The sequence below is a fragment of the Otolemur garnettii genome, unplaced genomic scaffold, assembly GCF_000181295.1.
Source record: "Otolemur garnettii isolate 467f Iridium unplaced genomic scaffold, OtoGar3 scaffold00008, whole genome shotgun sequence".
NCBI lineage: Eukaryota > Metazoa > Chordata > Mammalia > Primates > Galagidae > Otolemur > Otolemur garnettii.
In genome coordinates this window covers 32,816,168-32,836,542 of record NW_003852403.1, presented here as the reverse complement: position 1 = coordinate 32,836,542, position 20,375 = coordinate 32,816,168, and the positions used below count along the sequence as shown (strand labels likewise).

The window sequence follows — 20,375 nt, the reverse complement described above, 5'->3', positions numbered from 1 at the left end:
GTCAAGGAAGATAATCCTAAACTCCTGTGTTTGGGTGTTTAAAGATTCAGAGGATTTAAAAATTTTGTTTACAAATATATGCCTTGCTTTGCTAATTTACAGATGTAGCTATTCCATTCAGAAAACTAAGGAGATAGCAATCAGACTGGGAATAAGATTCTTTTCTTTTCTTTTTTTTTTTTTTTTTTTTTGAGATAGTCTCACTCTGTTGCCCTGGGTAAAATGCTATGGCATAAAAGCTCAGAGCAACCTCAGATTTCGGCTCAAGTGATCCTCTTGCCTCAGCCTCCTGAGTGGCTGGGACTATAGGCGCCTGCCACAATGCCTGGCTAGCTTTTTTTTTTTTTTAATTAATTTTTTTTTTTTATTGTAGGAGACAGTGTCTTGATCTTGCTCAGGCTGGACTTGAACTTCTGAGCTCAAGCAATCCACCCACGTCAGTCTCCCAGAGTGCTAGGATCACAGATGTGAGCCACCATGCCTGGCCCTTTATTTTATTCTTGATAAATGGAGTTTCTTCATTTTCTGGGTTATTATGTGTTACAGCTGTCTTCACTGCATGGATCTGACTGTATTTTTTAGTCATGTTTTTATTTACCTGTACATTCATACCATTTTCTACAATGCATTTACTTGGATTTTATTTATATTGTATCCATTAAGAAGCAGATGCATGATACACATCTACTTCCAATGCAGTTGGGATTCAAGGCTGTGTATCATTTGCTGTCCACTGATACACAGAAGAGACTGGGAATGTAACCTGCTTTCCTGGTGAAATCACTGCAATGTTGTTGCCACGTATTTCTTACCATCTGTATCACTCAGAATTGTAAAGATCTTGCCTTACAATCCAGGGGACCAGTTAGTCGTAGCTCAGATTACTAAGTGATAGAAGCTGTTTCTTCCAATTAGTGTAAAAGAAGGTGGTTTGATCCTAACTAAACCCATCAATAGTAGGTCTTTACATAAAAATTTAACTTAGGTTGCTATCATGAGCTCTGTCTTCCCGTTGCAAAATCCAGGGCATTCTTGCTCAAGGAAAGGTGTAGGGGCTGGATGTGGAGCTCCAGGAACTGGCTCCAGTCTGGTTCTAGCTTTCTCTGCCAGACTTGGCCCATACAGTGGCCCTGACCCTAAATGTTCCTCTTGACCTTCCCTCTCCTATCTAACTGGCAGCTTCCTTCAGAATTTCTTGACCTTGGTCCTCAAGGGAGATTGTCTGATTGGCTGAGCCCATAATTTTAGCCAGTAAATAAATCCATGTTTAGGCTTCTGGTCAGCCTATAGAGTGGCTCTTTTTGAGTCAGGTGTCACTTGAGGCCCAGTCAGCTCTGGCTATGTGCATGGGAAAATTCTTGGGTGATAGAGAAGATTGCAGTTCAAAGGCAATCTCGGCAGAGTCCCCCAGAAATAGAAGGGAGTGAGAAGACATCTTGAGATATGTCTACTGCAAAGCCAATTTTATTACGTTAGTTGATTCTCGGTTAAAAACACTTTCTAATCTATCCTGGAATTGTGTTTTATATTTTAATTTGTTCCCATATTGGAGCAAACTTGAGATTTTCTTATTTGTCCATTTTATATTCTTGTTAACTAAATTTTGCCTCTTTTAGGAACACAAAAGACAGGTTTTAACACTTGCAAAGCTTATTATTATAGCTTGGTTTGATGATTCATGCTGACTTTCCTTTTGAAAAGAAGCTATAATATTACTTCAAAGTATTTTGAAAGGAATTTAGAAACTTCTCATTGTTCTGTGAGTAGCTTTAATTTCTAATAAATATTTATTCTTTTCCATATCTAAAAAGAATCCAAGTTCAAAAGGCAAAGCATTTAGATTAGTTTTCTAAATATTTATTAAATTGCTGGACTGTGTACTTGATATTTTGGGATAGGATGTGACCTATGCTTTCTGACTAGTTAGGGAGACAGCGTTTCTGCTCCAAGCAGAGGCTACTTGGTCTGCAGTAGATTAGACGTAGTGTAGGGAACTAGTTTTTAAAAAGGATTCATGGTTTTAATCTTAATATTTTGGTTAAAAATTTTTTTTGATAGTGAAATCATCTGTGCAAAGATGATTTCAAGGAAGGCGTGTTGCATTCAGATAAGATGTGGAGGTAATTACATAACTCTCAGCCTGCAGTGTTTGGGAACACATCTCCATTGTTCTTTCTGAGCCAGGTGGGGAGCATGGGTTAACAGTGCAAGGACCCGGACATGGGAGGGACATCATGGGGAACTGCAGGAGCAAACACCTAGCAACAAATACCTCTTTCGAGGGTGGGTAATAATCTAGTCTTAAAAATAATGACTAGTGTGGAGGAAAGGGTAGGAATGTAGAGGAAGTTTCTCGGAAAACTAAAAAAAGAATTACCATACAATCCAGTCATCTTGCTCCTGGGAGTGTATCTGTTCAATCAGTGTGCAGAAGAGGCATCCATACTCTCTCGTTCATTGCAGCCGTTGTCACGGTAGCCACGACACAGAGCCCACTTAGCCATCATCAGGCACGTGGATACAGAAAATGTGGTGTTTGCACACTACAGAGCACAGTTCAGCCTTAAAAATGGGGGGGGGGGAATCCTGTCATTTGTGACAACATGAATGAACCCAGAGGACATTATGCTGTGTGAAATAAGCCGGGACAGCAAGATGAACTCGCACAGGAGAGAGTGGAATGGAGGTTACCGGGCGGGAGTGGGGAAGGGCGGAGGGGGTTGGAGGGATGTTGGTCAAAGGGGATGTATTTACTGTTAGGAGGAATAAATTCAGGGGATCTAACCTAGCAATGGTGACTAAAGTAAAAAAGAATGTGTTATATATTTCAAAATTGCCAAAAGAGGAGATTTAACATGTTTTCATCATAGTAAAAAAAGTATGTAAGGTCATGAATTTGTTAGTTAGCCTGATTTGATCATTCCACATTGTAAACATACTTCAAAAATGACATAGTACTCCATAAATACATACAATTATCATCTGGCAATTAAAAATACGATTAAGTTAAAAAATTAAGAGTAAATGTGGAAAGTAAAGGGGATCTTGCTGATGAGCTGAGGAGCCGGACTCCGTACGGCTGGTAACAGAGACAGGGCAGGGTCTTCCTGGGTGCTCTCCAGTTCTATCCTAGGCACTGAGGGATGGTAAGCGTGGATACCATGTGACTCCTGCCCTCACAAAGGTGTGATTAAATAACACATGTGCAAGATGATTTTGGCACACGTATAGTAGGGATTTAAAAATAACTGTAATAACTCTGATTAAGTTGGAGGCAGGGGATTATTGATGTGGCTCTTACAAGAAGACTTATGATGTTAAAAAATGATCTCTTCCATTTGTGAATTTCTCAGTGAAAGTATCAGGGAGCTTAGACACTACTGGGCAGCCTCTCATGGTAAAGTTGGGGTTGAGATTTGTATTTGGGGAGGGGCTACCATTTGAAAATGTAACTTGAATACAGAACTCTTTCTCTGGCTCCCAGGGGAAGTGATTGTGTTTGCAGTTGAAGTTTACCTCTGTCCTATCACTCTGTAAATACTTTCTCTTTGCTAAGCCGTGAGCACCTTCAGGAAAGCGACTCCTTCATCTCTATATAATCACCCCTTGATGCTCAATCAATACTTGATAAATGAAGGGAAAAGCACCTTTTCTTTCCTTCAGAACTAAGGAAGGGCGTGTCCACTCTGTATGTTACGGAGAGGAGAGAGAAGCTGTTGTTTGCTTGTAGGTGGCTCTCGGAACCAGAGGAGAGTCTGAGCTTGCTCTCTCTCTCTCTCTCTCTTTCTCTCGCTCCCTCCCTCCCTTCCTTTCTTTTCTTTCCTTCCTTCTTTTACTCCCTTTCTTCTCTTTCTTTTCTTTTTCTTTTCTCTCTTTTCGTTTCTTCTCTTTTCTTTCATCAGTTTCGCTTTATTCCCAAGAATTGATCTTACTATTTCCTGGAATGTAGTTGGTTTCATTTTTATGATCTTTCTCAGTAACTGTTTCCTTAAGTGTATATTTCCCTGACATTTTTCTATCCCCCATTAACTCTTCTCCTTCAGCTCCCACATGTTAGTATATTCCAGAGCTCATATCTGTCCTTTACGTCTAGGTGAACCTGTTCTTCTAAACTCTTCTATTCAAATGTGTTTTATAGGAAAAGAAAAGCCAGTTTGAGAGGCAGGCTGGGAAGTGGCTAAACTCCCAGGGTAGTTAGTTAATAGACGATCTGTGTTTTCTTTACACGTCAGCCAAGCAGCTCAAAGAAAAAAGCTCTGGGATTTACCTAAGAGAATCGTAATTGGGTGTAAGTTGAGGCCAGTTTTGAGGAAGGTCTGAGAGGAGACCTTCAGCTTACTCTTTGCACTGTGTCTTCAATCTTAAAAAAAGAATGTAGAGAAAAAGAGCTTCTTGGATTGTAAGGGCAGGCTGAGGCTTCCCTGGAGTGTAGTGGAAAGTCCTTCTCCGTGAAGAGAGCTCAAGCCAACTACAAGCTGGAGGCAGCCTGGTGACTCCAGGGGAGGCTGGCAAGTGCTGCTACCAGGGCTGGAGACCCCGCCCGCCCGGGGCTTTTTAACAGTATGAGATCTGAGAGAGGGAGTGAAAGTTCTCCAACTAGAGGGAAGAAAAGGTTCTGTTAAGCTGTGGTTATTGAGAGCTAGACACGAAAGGAAGAGCACACGACTTTGTCTAACAGAAGAAACGCCACGTTTGTACTTTGGATTTTGTGTTCAGTTAAACCAGGCCCTGATTTGCGTAACCTGCTGTTCATGGTTAAGAATGAGAAAGTAACTCAGTTGATCTTACGCTGTTACTGGTTTCTCCATGTTACTCCCCTCCAATCATGCACCATCTTCCGCCTGAGAAGGAACACTTGAACTCTAATAGACTGTCACAGTGAATGATTCCTGCTGCAATTTCCAGGTCAGGTGTCCGTAGCGGACAGTGGCAGTTGATTTGGACACCTCGGCCAGCGTTGCTTCTGGGCAGCACCCGCCTATCCCTCACATGGTCCCCAAGATAGAACCACTGCCCTGCCCAGTTCAGGAGGAAGTGACGAACTTTGAAATGTAAATGTAAACTTAAAAAGCAAGGATTGCCAGTGCCTTGCAAGACTTTAGTGAACTTTCGTCTTTTTCTTCCACAGCCTTCATTCTTATGCCTGTTCCTTTTTACCCCACTCCAGTGTGTCTTTCTTGGAAGCCCCCAGTAGTAAACACATAGGGGTTTGGATATTGCTGGACCAGAATTATTCGGAATAGGGAAAGGGTACGTGTTCCGCCCTCTGCTGCTGGTATTCTTCTGAACGCCGCTGCGGTGGGTTACTAATGCCTGCAGGGATTCTTGCCGTCTTTGACGCAATCTTGATGGAAAGTTTAGAGCCGCAGGTGCTTATGTGTATTTAACTTGCTTACTCATATAGTCCCAGGAAGACCTTTGGGACTGTACCTTCAGGCCCGTGTCCACTACAGGGCAGGCCTGCAGCTTTTACTATGTGGGGAAAATCTGCAGGGTGCTCTCCAGGCTTCAGCAGTTACCTAGACTACCAGTCTGTCCAGATCTATGTTTGTTTCCTGTCCTCAGGCCACTCACTAACAAGACACTTGTTCTGTCTCACAGGAGGGTCCCTGTCCTTTACTTGGGATAATATCAAAAGCAGTTTGGAACTGGACAACAGCAAAAGGATCGTGACATGATTTGGTCCTGAGAAGCACATTGGTGTGTGTTCCTCACTAGTCCAGAGCTGTTCCACTCCACGCGGTCCGTGCGGGTGTCTGACACGTGGTTGGGAGCTCTTTCCCACCTGTCAGTGCAACCAGGACAAGTGGCACAACCCCTGAGCCCACCGTCTCCCTCTGATTAAGTCGGGGATTCTTTTACTGGCCCCTCAACGCGTGCGCACGCGCACACACACACACACAATTATTGCAGGATTAAATGTAAAGGTTCTTCATGGTGTTGGGCAGGCATATTGTTACTGAGGTATGACAGTGAGGACACAGGAAGCATCTTTTTAGTTACATGTCTTTGGTACATCGTGTACTGTCTTAAAAAATGGATATTTTATTTCTTTTCTCCCAAGTGGCAGAATGGAAAGTTCCCTTTTTGAACCCTGTACTCGTTTTAGCCCCGGCTTTTGGAAAGGACTGAGGATAGAAGTCGAATATTGGTGCAGGTGTGGCGTGTTGTTTGAAGGGGACGCTATCCTATTTTCCTCAATAATTCTCTGGGGGTAATTTGTTTCTTTGCACCTGTGACTGTCTCTGAGGGACAGAGATGTCTCTCATTTCAATGGGAGAGCACATAGTACGATAAAACCAGTTAACAGGTCAGAAAATCATACCTCGTGAAGTGTAAAGATGTCCTTTGAAACTTCCCCTTTGAGCTACAGAATGATAAGTGGGCCTCCTTCACCAGTGACAACACGATGCCACTTTCTGGTGATTCAGAAGTCTTTGTGTATCCCGAACAACTTGGTTCTTTTCCTTGGGATGGTTGATGGGCGGGGACAGTGCCGCAGATTCTGTATCTAGTCACATGGCTCTGTTTCTGTCAGTGTCTCTCTTTTTGTTGGTGGCTCTCTAGCCCTGCACACACGCTGTGACGAGGAATAGCTTTGCTTTACCTGTAACTGTTCACTTTAGAAAACAGACTGCTGCTTTGAGGCTCAGTATTACTGTCTGTTGACTGGGGACAGCAGAACCAGCCTCCAAGGAATTGGAAGATCCAAGGAGATGATGCATCAGCAATTTAGTCTAGCCTCCAGCCCATGGCAGCTTGATTATAACTTTTATTTTATAGGTGTCTTTGTACCTGTAGAAAAGAGGTAACCTCCCTCTGCTCCCACTTTCTCCCATCTTGCTCCCAGTAGTACACTCGTCTGGATGAACAGGAAGTGTTTCCCTTCTGTTTGTGTCATATAAAGCAGCTTCTCTGTCCCGCAATCTCTGGACAGAGGTTTCATGTTGACCTCAACAAACCGACCAAACCCCCTTCCTTAGACTGGTTCGCATCTCCTTGAAATAATATCGCTTTGCACTCACTCACTGCTTGCTCCTCTCTCTTTAGAGCATTTTATTTTGGTCCAGACACAGGGATTCTGGACTCGCAGACAGATGCCTGAGCAACAGCACCTGGCCCAGAAGGCAGAGCTAATGGGTGCTGTTTGAAGTAGGAGCCATGGTGACCTTTCGGGACAATGGTGTTCACTTTAGGAAAATTTATTAAGCTGCCCAAGAGTTTTGGGCTAATTAATTTTTAAAAAGGCACCTTTCCCCCTTTTTTGGTGAGGTCCCTAATTTCACGTGTCTATTTTACTTAGGGTGATATTTCATTTATAGTCGTGATAGTCTTTCATGAAATGAAATGAGGAAGCGTTTGTAAGCCTTTGGGATGATGTGGATTAAAGTCTAATTATAAGCTCTTTGATCATACACGTATATATGTGCTCTGTGGTTGTTCTGCTTAACTGGTAGTGATTGGTTTTCATACAAATTAAAATTTTCTGCCGGCCCTTTTTACCCTGGGGTAGCAATTCTTATGGGTTGGAAAATGTACTTTCTTGCTTCTTTTTTTTCCTATGTAGTCAATTAGCAATTATTTACTTGAATGGAGAGGAGGTAGTTTATAAAAGTACATGATATTAAATCTCATGTTATACTACGTACCATTAGATGCACTTGGGGTACAGTTTTTTACTGGGATGGAATCATGTGAGTGCTTCTGCTGGGCTTTGCCTTACGTAAGCTCACTCTTAATACTATGATAGCCAGAAATTAGCTGGGAATTGGAAAATTTCTTCCCTGCTATGATCAGAAGTGAGTAATAGTTTCCTTAGTTCCTTGGATTTGGATTTATTTATTTATTGTTATCATTATTATTATCATTATTATTATTTTTGAGACAGAGTCTAAAGCTGTTGCCCTGGGTAGAATGCCATGCCGTCACAGTTCACAGCAACCTCAAACTCTTGGGTGCAAGCGATCCTCTTGCCTCATTTTTTTTCTATTTTTAGCACAGACAGGGCCTTGCTTTTTGCTCAGGCTGGTCTCCAGCAATCCATCCACTTCAGCCTCCCAGAGTGCTAGGATTACAGGCATGAGCCACCGTGTCTGGCCTATTTATCAATTTTTTGAGACAGTTTCACTCTGTCGCCCTGGGTAGAGTGCGGTGGCCTCATCATAGCTCATTGCAACCTCAGACTCTGGGGCTCCAGCGATCCTCTTGCCTCAGCGCTCTGAGTAACTGGGACTACAGGCGCCGCCACCATGCCTGGCTATAGATTTGGATTTTAGTTCTTTTCTTGTAAGCAGCTCAGTACAGGAAGAATGGTCTTTAATTTACTTCTTATTTTCTCCTAGATTGCAAGAAGACTGATGAAGAAAAATAATAACATGATTCAGGTAAATGGATTTTTAATTGTTTTATGTACCTTTTATGCTTAGTTTATAGTTTCTGTGTTTTCCCACCAAGAAACAAACACTTTTTTTGTGGCCAGTTTGAATATGTAAGGAATCTTTTGAGAATATAAGATGAATTAGTCAACTACATATTCATACCAGGCAATTAATTAGTTACATCGAATGAATGAGTTTATACGTTTTACAAAACGGTATTATAACCAATGCTCTTTTCGTACACCAGAATCATTTTCTTCCAACTCTTTACATTCACATTTGATATCTGTATCTTCATTATTTGAGTTACATTTTTGAAGGATTCAATACTGTTTTCTCCAGCATACTATCATTTCAGTTGTTTATAGTACAGCACTTTTGGAGTTCAGGTACAGTGCTGTAATTGAAATTTTATTACAAGCTGCAAGTAACCATTTGCATAACATTAGGACATTTGCTGTTTTTATTCTTTCTGTGTGAAGATCTTCATTGTGTAACAATTTGTAGAACAACTTTGTTAAGTCAGCCAATTTACCTGTCTTCCTCCCTCTCTCCCTCTCCTATTTACTTATTTCAAGGTAATCGCATGCATATTGTTTACTAATTTTTTTCTTTTATGAGACAGAGTCTCACTATGTTGCCCTTGGTAAAGTGCTATGGCGTCAGAGCTCACAGCAACCTCCAACTCTTGGGCTTAAGAGATTCTCTTGCAGCTCGGCACTTGTGGCTCAAGCGGCTAAGGTGCCAGCCACATACACCTAAGGTGGCAGGTTCTAATCCCCAGCCCAGGCCTGCCAAACAACAATGATGGCTGCAACCAAAAAATGGCCGGGCATTGTGGTGGGTGCCTGTAGTCCCAGCTACTTGGGAGGCTGAGGCAGTAGACTCGCTTGAGCCCAGGAGTTGGAGGTTGCTGTGAGCTGTGATGCCATAGCACTCTACCCAGGGGGATAGCTTGAGGCTCCGTCTAAAAAAAAAAGAGATTCTCTTGCTTCAGCCTCCCAAGTAGCTGGGACTACAGGCACCCACCACAATGCCCAGTTATTTTTTTGTTGCAGTGGTCATTGTTGTATAGCTGACCTGGCCAGGTTTGAACCCGCCACCCATGGTGTATGTGGCTGGTACTATAACCGCTGTGCTATGGGCACCGAACCTGTTTAATTGCACTATATCAGCCATTCTTTGTTCTTTTTTATATTCTTATTGCTACTTTGCCTAAGAATAGCCCTTTCAACTTGTTTAGTTGTGTTTTCTGGTATTCACCTACCTATTCTAAACCACACACTGGATGCTGTGCCATTTATTGATAGATAAATGGATGAAGTGCCATTTACTGACTTCTTTTAAAATTTGAGACTTACATTGGTTTTCTACTGAAGATTTACCTCTCACAGACCACCTTTTACTCTCAGTACACATCTGCTTTTCCTGTCTGTTTCCTCAGTGCAGTCACGTGATAGTCTGTGTCTAAATGAATAGTAATGTTTCCTTTATGACTGTATTTTGTTTGTAGCTGAGCTCTGTCGTATAAGTTGAGACATCTCAGGCCATTCTGTTTCCCTGTTGTATATGAACTGTTTTATGTCTCTGGAAAAGGTCTGAAGCTTTTCCTTTAACCTAGAATTCTGAAATTTCATATTGGGAGTTTTTTTTTTTTTTTTTTTTTGGGTATTTGTGGTACTTTGTGGTTGGAAACTCATTTGCTTCATTTTGGAAATTTTCTTGTACTATTTCTTTGATGATTTTCTTTTCCCCTTTTTATCTGTCTTCTGCAAGTCTGTTAGTTGGGTATTTAGACCTGCAGGTTTGATTTTCTAATTTCCTTATGTCATTTTCCTAGCTATTTTTCATCTCTCTGTGGTTTTGCTTTATGTTCTAAGAGGCTTTCTTAGTTTCTGTTCAATTTTTAATTTCTAGCAGGTTTGTAATTTCAAATTTAATTTGGGATTGGGTCTTTGAATATTTTCTTTTTAAAAATAGGATCTTGTCCTTCGAAAATATGAATTTAATTCATTTGCTGTTTTCTTAAGCTCTCTGCACATTTTCCTGTGTGTTCCTGCTTTTTATCTGCTAGTTTTGATTTCGGATTTTGATGTTAGAGGCTTTTCTCAAATTGTTCATGTTTATGAGTGAAACGATCCAAAGTAGGTTGGGAATTTATTTCCTTGAGGGCTCTACTCTAGTGTCTTTGAGCAGGGGACCTGGTGGCTTCAGTCTGTGATACTTGTGCATCAGTGTCTGCACATCTTTTTTCTTAGACTTTTCAGTTTCTCCAGAAGAAAAAAAAAAAAGAAAAAAAAAACAAAAAGCCTGAATCGTCTGTTTACCTTTTTGTGGGGAATAAGTCTGCCTATGAGGATTGGAGGGAACCACACAGGGAAGAAGCTGGAGGTCGTCCCATCAAAGCCTGCGAAGGCTTGAATCCTAATGCCTTTTTTCTGCCTTATCTGGTGTGTGAGTCTCAAGTATTGCTATGCCTTCTGCAGCAAGTAAACTGCCTCCTTTTGCAGGTCAGAAGTCTGATGCAGGTTTCACTGGGCTAAAATTCAGGCGCCCACAGGCTGTACTCCTTCCTGGAGGCTCTAGCGTATAGCCCTTTCCTTGCTTTCCCTAAGTAGAGGCCGGCTGCATCCTTGGCTCTCAGCCCCCTTCTGTCTTTAGGGTCAGTAGTGGAGGGTCAGGGTCAGCTCTTCTTCAGCCTGGCTCCCTCGACCTCCTCCTCTGCCTACATATTCCACTTTTCTACCCCACTCTCTGAGAATCACATATTTCTTTTTAAATTTTTTTTGTTTTTATTAAGTCATAACTGTGTACCTTGATGCATTTGTGGGGTTCAGTGTACTGATTTGATGTACTATGTGAAATGCTTACATTTGCACTGATTAACACATCCATCACAATTCTACTCTTTTCTTAATAGTTTTAAAATGTACCATATGTACTTTAGGTTAGGTCCCCCCAGATATCCTCCCTCCTCCCACCTCCTCTCCTCCACTCCCTCTCTCTCCTCTTCCCTCCTACTTTCTGGACTATAGTTATGTTTTACCAATCCTACGAATGTGTAGGTGATTATATATTGATTTCATAGTAGTATTGAGTACCTTGGATACTTTTTTTTTGCCATTCTTGAGGTGCTTTACTAAGAATATGTTCCAGGTCCATCCAGGTAAACATAAAAGATATGAAGTCTCCATCTTTTTCATGGCTGCATAGAATTCCATGGTATACAAATACCACAATTTGTTAATCCATTCTTGGGTCGATGGGCACTTAGGCTATTTCCATGTCTTGGCAATTATGAATTGGGCTGCAATAAACATTCTGGTGCAAATGTCTTTGTTGTAAAATGATTTTTGATCATCTGAATAGATACCCAGTAGAGGAATTGCAGGATCAAATGGTGGGTCTACTTTTAGTTCCTTGAGTATTTTTCAAACTTCTTTCCAAAAAGGTTGTATTAGCTTGCATTCCCACCAACAGTGTAGAAGTGTTCCCCTCTCTCCACAGCCACACCATCATCTATAGTTTTGGAATTTTGTGATGTGGGCTAATCTTACTGGAGTTGGATGATATCTCAAAGTGGTTTTAATTTGCATTTCTCTGATGATTAAAGATGAGGAGCATGTTTTCATGTGTTTGTAGGCCATGTGCCTATCTTCTTCAGAGAAGTTTCCGTTCAAGTCTCTTGCCCAGATAGAAATGGGATTATTTGTTCTTTTCTTATTGATTAGTTTAAGTTGTCTGTGACTTCTAGTATCAGACCTTTGTCTGAAGCATAACCTGGAAAAATCTTTTCCCATTCTGAAGGTTGTCTGTTTGCTTTACTTACTGTGCTCTTGGCTGTGCAAAGCTTTTTAGTTTGATCAGATCTCAGTAACGTATTTTTGGTGTTGCTTCAATTGCCCAGGGGTTCCTCCTCAGAAAATAATCTCCCAGGCCAATTTCTTCAAGTGTTTTCCCTGCACTCTTTTCTAATATTTTTATAGTTTCATGTCTTAAGTTTAAATCTTTTATCCAGTGACCTCTTCCACTTTTAAAGATGTTTGTGTTGACAGTGGGCCCATCTAAATAATCCAGGATAAGCGTCCTCCTTTTTTTTTTGTGGCAAAACTGGCATATCATGTACCATCTTAATCATTTTAAGTGTGCAGAACAGTAGTGTTAACTACACGTACATAGTTGTGCCAAAGATTTCCAGAACCTTTTTTTCTTGCAGAACTGAGCCTCTGTACCCACTGAAAAAACAACTCCTCTCTCTTCCTCTCCCAGCCTGTAGCCATCACCATTGTACTACCTGGTTCTGTAAGTTTGACTACTTTAGATATTTCGTGTAAATACAATAAGATCATGTAGCATTTGTTTTTTCGTGACTGGCTTGTTTCATAATGTCCTCTAGGTTCATCTGTGTTGTAGCAAATGACATGACTCCCTTCATTATAAAGGTGGAATGCTATTCCATCTTAGGTACATGTCACATTTTCTACGGCTCTTTATGTGCTGATAGATACTTAGGTGGCTTCCACCTCTTGGGGTTGTGAATAATGCTGCAATGAACAGGGATGTGCAAATCGCTCTTCAAGACCCTGCTTTCAGTTTGGGGTATATACCAGAAGTGAAATTGCTGGATCATGCATGCTGATTCTATTTTTAATTTTTTGAGGGATGGCCAGACTATTTTCCTTGGTGGCTATACAGGGAGTACAGCCTATTAATAGTGTGTATGCAGGGAGGATTCCAGCCAGTTTCTCCACATCTTTGCCAGTACTTGCTATATTCTGGGGGGGGGGAGTTGTTTGTTTTGCTTTTATTTATTGTTTTTGAGAGTGGCCATTCTAATGGGTGTGAGGTGATAGCTCATTGTGGGTTTGAGTCTCATTTTCTGGATGATCAGTTGAACATCATCTCATGTGCCTCCTGATCATTTGTATGTCTTGCTTGGAGAAATGTCTATTCAAATCTTTTGTCCATTTTTAAATTGGGGGTTAATTTGGCTTTTTGTTGAATTGTAGGAATTCTTTGTATATTCTGGATTGTTTTGTTTTGTTTTGTTTTGTTTTTGAGACAGAGCCTCAAGCTGTCCCCCTGGGTAGAGTGCCATGGCTTCACTGCTCACAGCAACCTCCAACTCCTGGGCTCAAGCGAGTCTCCTGTCTCAGCCTCCCAAGTAGCTGGGACCACAGGCACCCACCACAGCGCCCGGCTATTTTTTGGTTACAGCCATTATTGTTGTTTGGCAGGCCAGGCTGGATTCGAACCCTCCATCTTAGGTGTATGTGGCTGGTGCCTTAGCCACTTGAGCCACAGGCGCCGAGCCTTGTTTTGTTTTTTGAGACAAGAGTCTTACTGTGTCTCCCCTGGTAGAGTGCCGTAGCGCCATAGCCCATGGCAGCCTCAAACTCCTGGGCTTAAGCAATTCTCTTGCCTCAGCCTACCAAGTAGCTGGGACTACAGGTGCCCGCTACAATACTGAGCTGTTTTTTGTTGTTGTTTTGTTATAGTTGTCATTGCTGTTTAGCTGGCCCGGGTTGAGTTTGAACCCGCCAGCTGCAGTGTATGTGGCCAGCGCCCTAGCCACTGAGCTATGGGTGCCTATATTCTAGATTTTAATGCCTTATTAGATACATATGCTTTGCAAATATTCTCCCATTCTGTCGGTTGCCCTTTCACTCTTGGTTTTTTTTTTTTTTTCCATTTACTTTTTAGTTGATGTATTTCCATTTGCCTATTTTGCATTTGTTATCTTTGCTTTTGGTTTTATAACCAAAAAAAGTTAAAAGCACCCCAAATCATTGCTAGCCCCAGTGTCACGGAGCTTTTCTTCTAGGGATTTTAGTTTCACATCTGACTTGTAAGTCTTTAATCCATTTTGAATGATGTTTTGTATATGATGTAAGGTAAGGGGCTGTTTTATACAGACCGTCAACCAGCCACCCCCACTTTAGTCCTGGCCCCTGTGCCCCCCACCCTTCTTTCTAAGGGGCTGGGAGCTCCATTTCCTGAGCCTTTTCTGCAGCAATCAGCGGATTCCGTGCTTCTCAGCACAGAGGTTCCCGCCTGCCCTGTGGAGCTTCTGAAGTCACCTCTGCTTCCCAGACACCATTGAAATTCCTTATGGATTTGTATCTTTTCCTCACTTTATTATCATCTTAGTGAGAATTTAGAGGGAAGCGAGATAAACAGGCCTATTCAGTTGACCATCCATTGCTCCTAAATTCATATAGATTTTGAAAAGGATACTTAAAAGGCTACTTAAAGGATACTTAAAAAATAATCTTGTATTTGCTATTGTTAGGTCTAATCTCCAAAAAATAGTCATTAAATCTATTTCTTTGCTTCCTTTTCATTAACCAGCTTCTGTCAAGTGACCTGTAAGCTTCCAAAGCTTGCACTGATCACATTTACTTCCCCAGATATTATTTTATTATTCAAAATAGACACATTATTGTCTGACATGTGAGAGTTTGTGACAGTTTTGAGTTTAAAGAGCTACCCTATTTCCTAAAGTACAATTTCTTCCCCCCCCATTTTTTTGGGAGGGAGGGAGGGAAATACTAGTCACTTTGTATTTGGGTTTATAAACTGTATGTTGGTGTCACCAGTAGATGATGTTCCTTTATGTAAGCATATTTTACTTTGAAGCTTTAACTGAACACTTTTAAACTAATGTAATGGCAGGAGTCCCAGTTTTATCCTTTGTTTTCTTGGTGTTTTAGTTTGTGACAACTGTTTTCTTTGTGACTGTGTTTGATTATTTATAGGTGTAATGCTTTTTCTACAAATAGGAGGAAGATTGATTAAATGGGGACTGTAAAGAGTACTGAGTGGTTTCTTTTGTTCCCTGAGATTTGTTTCTTTACAGAATTAAATCTGTCAGTTAGTTCCACGTGTCAGCTGTTCCTTTTGGTACATGGCAGCCCTTACGATTTTTATCTTGGCATCCAGGCTGACTTCAAGTTCATGATCTTCCTGAAGTTTGACTACTGTGTGGGGAGGATGGAATCGCTTCAGTTCTCAGCACATACTCAATGCTATAGGCCAAGTGTATATGATCATGGAGAGGGTTGAGAGCCTACTTACAGCTTACAGAGTATTACAGGGCCCCCCCCCATAAAGGAACATTACTGATTAAATTAAACATCAGAGTAAGATTCTGCCTCTCTGGCTGTCATTAGATTCTACATTATTTTCACATATAAGTACAAATAACACAAATGAGACATTAAATGAATAACCCTTTTTAAAATTCTTCATCAAGCATAAAACATCCTCTCTAGCTTCCTGGTTATGCAACCAGAAGATGTGTACACATACGAATATAAAAGATTTCATTTATGAGGATAATGTTTTGGCCTAGAGAGAAAAGTGCCATTTGACTAGTCACCTTATAAAGAGGGTAACTCAGTAGTTAACCTTTGTTTTCCATTTTAAGCTGAAACTTCAAAGTTATACTTAATTTCTGATGATCAGTTATTTGTTGGCAATTAAAGATAGTAGATACATTTATAGAAGGAGAAACACCTTTATGTGATAGGTTAAAGACTTAGATTTTAATATGAAAAGATGGAGTTTTGTGTTATTTGTATTTCATTACAATAAAAAGTACAAAAATTAAAAAGCTAAAAAAATATGGAGACAGCTAGGGATGCTTCCTTTTGTATCTTTTGTTTCCAGGTTAATAAATACTTTAATGTTTTTTATTTATAGGGAGCTGTACTGAATTTATAAGGTCTATTTCAGCTTTAGAGTTTTGTGATTCTGTTTTGAAGTGGTTAAGCTTAAATTGCTTCTCTGTTACAGGTACACCACTGAATTCTTGGGATGCACAGAAACATTTGATTGGGAAACTCATGAACTAGAAGACAAGACCCTGCCTCAGCAAGCGTACATGAGAATAATTTTAAAGGAACCTAGCGATGCATGCAAACCAGTAGCTGCTGGAGGTAGGTAATTATAGAGAGCTTGAAGTGAACCTGATAATAGAACCCTGCTCTATTGAGTCAAGTTGTGCTTTTCCCTGGGACTAGAAATAGGCCTTAGGGCAATTCCCCCCTCCCCCCAGGTCAACAGTCATGTCCGTTGTTCTCTAAACTTGACTGTGTGGTGGGATGTCACTTGTCACTCTGAGCAGCTCTGATTCAGTCTGTTGAGAGTCCTTCCCAGTGCCTTAAGGACTGTAAAGAAGACAGGTAACCTTACACTCTGGTCCGATGAAAGTGACAGCAAATCTCAAGTTAAAGACCACCTTGCCTTCTTTCTTGGGAATAGAGCGGTCAGAAATCAAAGCTCAGCAAATGTGTGTCCTTTGAACTAGCTGTTATTTACTGTCTTTCCTCTTACCCTGAAAGTCATGAAGGCCATTTCTGATTGGGTGATGGTGGTGCCAGATTGCAGTTCCCTGTTAGTCATTTACTTTAACCTGCTTCTCCCCTTGACCCCTGTTAAAGGCTCACTTCATTTTCTTGCTTTTAGCCTTTAATTTTTATCTCCTCAACGATGTTTATCATGAAGGTCAGGGTCACCCAGCATTTCATGCTCTGTGACCTTCAGTGGATATCTGGCTTTTGAGACCCTGGCTGTTTTCCAAACCACAGCCTATGTCATGTCATATCTCACCTGATTCTTTAGTAGGGTTTTGGTTTTTTCTATCTACCCGTACAGAATGCTATAGACATGCCCCGCGCCAAGTAGTCTACTGTCTTTGGTTGTCGCACCCTCAGGAAAGCAGTAAACAAGTTTTACTTCCTAAATAGAAAAGAGGTTCCAAGTGGTTTAATGAGTGATCTACTCTTTTCCAGAGAGTAGGCTGCAGTAATGGGGTTCAGCCCTGGGTCTGTCTCAAACTGCGCACGGTGGAAATAGCATGCCATGCTGTTTCCACTTCCTGAGGCAGGGTTTAAAAGTATCCTAATTCAAAAATAAAAAGTTAAAAGTGTCCTAATTCTTCTGCAATTTTATTCTTCTCTACATTCTTCACCATTATTTTCTGCTTTTTCTCCATTTCATGGCATCTCAGTTCATAATTATGTTTGTCACATTTAATTTGCGTATTAAAATTAAATACTTTTCACTTATTGTTTTCAAGATTTCACTGAGATTTATTTATTTATGTATTTATTTATGAGACAAAGTCTCACTCTGTTGCCTAGGTCAGAGTGCCGTGATACCAACCTACTTCACTACAGCCTCAACTCCTGGGTCCAAGTGATCCTCTTGCCTCAGCCTCTTGAGTAGCTGTGATTATAGGCACCTGCCACAATGCCCAGCTAATTTTTCTATTGTTAGTAGAGACAGGGTCTGGCTCTTGTCAGGCTAGTCTAGAATTCCTGAGCTGCAAGGATCCTCCCATCTTGGCCTCCTAGAGTGCTAGGATTACAGGCATAAACCACCATGCCTGGCCTGAGATTATATATATTATCGGCATGAGACATTAAAATGTGCTCTCTTTGTAATATAGGCTATGGCATCTTTGCTAACCGTATGTTTGCTGAGTTGATTATGGGCCAGCATGTATGGCAGAAGTAGACTTTTATATTTCTAATACAGTCCGTGTCTGTGGCATCATCTGTACCATTGCCCAATTCCTCTCAATATGGAGTTAGTGAAGATCAAATAGGAAAGGAATAAGGTTTGCCAGAAATCTTTTTATATAGTTCACAAAGTTGTTTTAGAGTCTGAATTTTTAAAAATACAGAATATCTATCTATCCAAGTGCTTGGTGTGGGTTCAGTGACCACTTTCAGTGTGGGTAGCTGGGAGAGTGCCCTGAAAGATATAGGCTTTAAGTTTAAGTGAACTTAAGAATACATGACAGCTAATATTTTTTAATAAGGGGCTGCATGATTTGAAAATGCTATGTATTTAGGCTTCTAGGATGTTTTTATTAAATTGGCAGATAGGTCTACTGATAAACATGTAAGGTCTTCTTTCAAATCCTGGGACATAGGTGTGGTCAACTTTACTGAAAGATGCATAAGCTGCAGCTTCTGGGATTTTGAAACTTACCCAAATTCAGGTAGTTAAAAAGTGGTAGAGCCAAAGTGAAACTTGATCCGTTAGATTTCACAGTGTTTCTAACAGTCACACTGCCTTGCTGATTACACAGGGTAGTGACATTTAGATCACAGACATGTCCAAAAATTTTCCTATGTTTTGCATTCATACCAGGCAGTCTTAAAACAGTTAAGTAAGCCATATCCTCGCAGACACATGTGCTTTTAGATGGGCTTGGTGCTGTTCAGTGATGAAGTTTTAGCAGGACAGGCAATTCTGGTTTAAGGTGAACGGAGCCACTCTTCAGAACTGCTTACCATGGTGCTGGTAGCAATTAGGGTTGACTCACCTTGGCAGTTGTGTGAGTAGCCATTCCTCCTAAAGCACCTTGGGACTGAAATTTGGCCACCCAATCACACAGTTAAGGACAGTTCTGGCATTATATATGAATCTCACAGTAGTAGGTATACCATAACATTTTGATAAGTAGTCTTTCTGTTTTTTAAATGTATCTTTTCCCGATTCTACATGGAAAATTTGGTAAATATGAAAAGTTTAAACAACAAAAACCACCACTTAAAGACCACCATTGGTCATATTTGGTGTAGATGCAGCCAGCTTTTATTTCAGTGTATGCCTATTTAAAAATACAAACTTAAAACCATATCCATTTTTACTTAGTATAACTGCAGCATTCTCCCCATGTGCTTACATATTCTCCTACCACATGCTTTAGTGGCTATAAAGTATTCTCTTTGGTACTGAGAATAAGAGAGTCCATCTATTATTGTGGAGACATGATCCTCATTTATTTGAGTTAGAACCTCTCTAAATCAGGTCACTGTGTTAGGACAGATGGACTCAAACAAAACTTCATAGTTGCCACGGATTTTCATATATCTTATAAAATAACTAATGATGGTTTAGAACAGTGGTTCTCAACCTGTGGGTCGCGACCCCTTTGGGGGTTGAACGACCCTTTCACAGGGGTCGCCTAAATACATCTTGCATAACAGATATTTACATCACATTTCATAACAGTAGCAAAATTACAGTTATGAAGTAACAACGAAAATAATTTTTAGGGTCACCACAACATGAGGAACTGTATTAAAGGGCTGCGGCATTAGGAGGCTTGAGAACCACTGGTTTAGGACATGATGAGAAAATCCAGTTTTGATCTTTTCCTTTGTCTTATCATATATGAGTTTGACTTGTAAGCTTCCAGTGCAAATATTATGCATGACTTCAGCATTGGGAAACCTTTTTGACTGGGAAACTTTGAAACCACCTTTTTCTCTTTCTATGAAGTGGCCACCAGTGACAAGTTACATCAGCCTTTTAATAGCACTTCTCAGATCCTCATTTGCAGGTGATTTGACCCTCCTCATTGGCTGTACCAAGTTAATTGAACTTCTTTCCTCTCTCCTTTTTGGCTAAATAATTCACATGGGCTAAACCCTGGGTCAGCAGCTCCCTTGAGCTGAGGAAGCCCCAGACCTCACAAGTGATGCCACTCTAGTACTGTCTTGGAGAGGCATCACAGTGCAGTCCTAATGTGGCTTTTCCCAAAACTGAGGGGATCTGTGCTCCTGGGGATTGGAATTACCAAACTGAGAAGTTGATTGCACTGAGATGGGTGGTCAACATTTAGCAGAAGCGAATTCTGGGAAGATGGCCGACTGGTAGCAACCCTGGTCAGAGGCTCCTGAACAAAGGAAGAAAAACTGGTTGGAATCAGAATCTATGAAGTCAAAGACGGGGAGCTGAGCCCAGAAAGAAGTTCGGCAAGCTATAAATCCAAGGAAGATCATTTAAGAACATAAAATACAGGTACAAAGCGGGCCCCAGAACTGCTTACTAGACCCGCCCCCCTCCCGCGGGTGGCCGGTGGCCGCAGAGAAGCCCCCAGTGCCGGGCAGCCACAGAAGTACTTGCTAGACCTTAGCGCACCCACGCCGGTGGCTGCGGACGACTGCACCACTCCGGGAGGGCCTAGAACTGCTT

At 41.1% G+C, this 20,375-nt stretch overlaps 1 protein-coding gene across 4 annotated transcripts in view; it reads left to right on the top strand.

The window, feature by feature from the left end:
• The first annotated feature begins 8,338 nt into the window (after positions 1 to 8,338).
• The window catches only part of SGMS1 (sphingomyelin synthase 1), a 158,155-nt gene continuing 146,118 nt past the window's right edge, over positions 8,339 to 20,375 (top strand). For all 4 annotated transcript variants that reach the window (XM_012801423.2, XM_023509621.1, XM_023509620.1 and 1 more), the window contains exons 1-2: positions 8,339 to 8,384; positions 16,176 to 16,318. The gene's annotated coding sequence lies outside the window, so the exon portion shown is untranslated. The remainder of the gene's footprint in view (positions 8,385 to 16,175; positions 16,319 to 20,375) is intronic.